Raw genomic sequence first — 3,484 nt, 5'->3', positions numbered from 1 at the left:
AAAGAAAGAAAGAAAGAAAATAGTGAAATTTCACTGAATTATACAATTGAGTCAGAGAAAGACAGATTAAGGGTCAGAATCAGAAAACAACTCCAATTAACTATATTTCAACAGGGCCAGCAACATCAGAGCATCCGTGCATGACTTCACTTATGTCCATTACTTTCACTATTTGTTAGTAAGGGTTTAGACAGTTTTCCCGAACACGATCTATAAAACTAATGATAACCATAGCTACTCAGCTCACCAGCAACGCCTATGACTTATCTAGATGTATGATTTCCTTTATGGTAATAATTGCTGAAATGCATGCTCTGTAATTTTAAATACCAGACCCTTTGGTGTCTTGAGTTGATTTCATAAAACTTCATGACAGATAATGGTTCTATTTTCACCAACATACTCAACTAATATTTAACCGTAAAGCTGGGCTAGGGCTAGACTAACTTCATGCCTATGAAGTGTTCAGCTTGACCAAATTGCCTCAGGCCTTAGATAAGCATAAAAGCAAACCAAGTCCTGATGTGAAGCAAAATTATGAAAGCTAAGGGTCAAATGTTACATAAATATTTTATGATGCATTTACTTTTTTGCCATCCTGTCCTGTTTCTTAAATTCTGCATATTTCTGGTTACAGACATTATGACCCTTCCTTGTTTTTCTGTTTTACAGTTGATTGACTCAGTTGATTTTTTTAATACCCCCAAGAGTTCTGAGAATTAATTAGGGTTTATCTGGGCATTGGGCCTATCAGCAAATGGGCAGGTGTAACCACATGGACTATAATTTCAGTGACATCCAGCTGTACTCATTTGCACACTGAAATAGATACACATGTATTGTGTAGGGACATGATTGTATTACCCAGTGTCTCACCCTTAGAAAGTTAATAATTAAGAATAAAGAAGTCACATAAAAGAGTCTTTGAAATTCAGTCATACTTTGAAGATAATAATTATCGATGGGGTATGTCATATACCTGTTAGTGACTACTCTTAGATTTTATACTTGGGCAACATTAACAATTTCATATGCCTAGTCTCACTAGAGTTCAGTCTAACAAGAAAAGTAGATCATTTATTTGATAAATACTTATCCACCCATTTTATATCAAGGCCTACACTGCACACAAGGTTTATAAATTCATCCCTTAAGAGATCCTAGGCTGGCAAAGGTCTTAGGAATGAGCTGGAAGCAATGGAGAGTATAATAAGAGTGACAGTCCTCTGGGTGCTGGTGGTACCCAGAGAAAGGATTCCCCCCTCTTACAGGAGAAAAGGACAGAGGAAGAAGCCGATTATGTAATATTGTATAAGAGGAACATAATCTGAACTACATATATAATACTAAATTTTCTCATAGCCTGGGATGAAATTCATCTTTTTTTTTTTTTCCTTTGGTGGAACTGGGGATTGAACTCAGGCCCTTGGCACTTGCCAGGGAAGCACTTATTCCACTGAGCCATCTCCTCAGCCCCAAAATTCATCTTTAATGAGATAGTTTAACATACTACACACTACCATTTCAACATGTAATCTATTTCTAGGAAATATGACTCTTATTTGTTCATTTGGCAGTTCCTTTGTGTAGTGGAGACTCAGCACATCTCGGTTGGACTGGCCACATCTGCAGGACTCAATGGCTGCACGTGGCTAGGGGCTACCAAAGGGATAGTGTGGCCCTGGAGGTGTGAGCACTGGGTGGAGGCCATATGCATGCTGAAGACTGGCCCCTACACAGAATGAGCTCTCTGTGGCAAGACTGTCCCAGAGAGCACTGGCCCCAAGATCACCCCAAGCTCGAGTGCAAGGGTGAATGCAAATGGGTGAAGGGGGAGCGTGCATGCAGAGCAGTGAAGGGCACAGCCTTCCTGACACAGGGGTACACTACAGCACAGTAGCGTCACTGTGTTTTGTGTGAAACACAGAGATTGGGAGAAATGAGAACTGGCCTGGGTCTCTCAGCACAGCTGTGCTGCTGTCAGGTACCGTGAGAGGAATCTAGAAGCAGATTTTTCCAGTGTCACCTGAGATTGTGTGAGCCTACAGTGAGAATAATGGCAAACCATGGAAAAGGAAGCAAGAAAGAAAACAATGAGAGAGAAGATGGTCCTGAAAGCTCCCCAACCTGCTGCAAGCAGCCACTAGATAGAAACGTACTGGGAACAACTTTCCCAGGACGCGGAAGTCCTGGCCAGCTCTCCTTTCCCCTCAGTTCCAGGTCTGTGACTTCATCTGGTAAACCAGTATCATCACAACAACAGCTGACAGCATTCTGGGGTTGCAGCATGCCTACCCATGTGTACCAACTGTGTGTATTCAACTATGCTTGGCTGCCTAGCATAGCTCCAGGTTGCCCTCCACCAGGCTGTGAGTGTGTAGTCACTGAAATGCTCAGCCTTGCTGTCCTGTTCTGGCTCCTAGGAGGCTCTGGAAGCAGTACCACCACTGAGCATGTTTTAGCCCACTTGCTGTTACTGTAACAGAGTATCCAAGGCTGACAAGCTCTGAGAGACCTGGAGGTGGGAATGAGAACATCGGTAGGAAGTGACATTCTTCTCATCCAGAGGATACCTAATGTATTTCCTAACATTTGATGATTAAAAGGGAAGGGGTAAAACAAATTCACATACTGTTCACACCAAGACTTAGCTAAATCTCAGTGTGCAAACACTTCTGCCAAGGGGATAGGCATCACTTTTTAAAGACTGCTGGGAAAATGTGGCTAAGTAGTTTCACTGAACAATGAGAAAAAGGAAAGAAATTAATTGAATGTCTGATTGGAACAAAGTACTTTGGTGCTCATGAACCTGTCAAGATTAAATGAATGAAGTTCTCAAAACTCAAAACACTCAGAATGAGTAGGGGAAAGGCTTTACCTGGGGTGATGAAAGGTAAACAAGGGTACCAGCCTCCCTGGCACCCCTGGCCCACTGAAGTAGAGCATCCTTTTGCCCAACAGACAGCATGGGCTGGAGCCAGGAGCCAGGGCTCGGCCTGCTGTATAACAAGGCCAGCCCCTGAGCAAGGGCACATCCAGCCTGTGACCCTCCCTCCATATCTGATTCAAATGGTGGACATCTGTCTGTCTGTCTGTCTGACTGACTGTCTCTCTCTCTCTCTCTCTCTCTCTCTCTCTCTCTCTCTCTCTCTCAGATTTCAGTGTCTAAGCAGAAACCACATGCTTGCTTCAGCTGGAGGCTGACACAGATCGGGCATGATGCCATGGGCCCCCAGCCCCTGATCCAGAGCCCACAGAGGCAAGACACACCAGGACAATAGCAGATCTCTGGGCCCTGGCCCAGCCCAGCCCTGGGAGGCAGACCACATCATTTCTTTGCTCAGGGTGCTGTGCGCTCTCCATCTTACTCCGAGATGAAACTCTTGGTCTTCCAATGATTTGCAAGGGCCCACTCCCTACTCACCAACTTTTTCTTCTTTTCTCCCTTTTTCAGAAATCCTAGTCTTCCAATTCTTTTTTGAGG

The sequence above is a fragment of the Octodon degus genome, unplaced genomic scaffold (genome assembly GCF_000260255.1).
Source record: "Octodon degus isolate 3935 unplaced genomic scaffold, OctDeg1.0 scaffold00144, whole genome shotgun sequence".
NCBI classification, from domain to species: Eukaryota; Metazoa; Chordata; class Mammalia; order Rodentia; family Octodontidae; genus Octodon; species Octodon degus.
The sequence above is the reverse complement of the archived record's forward strand: the minus strand, read 5'-3'. Positions refer to the sequence as shown.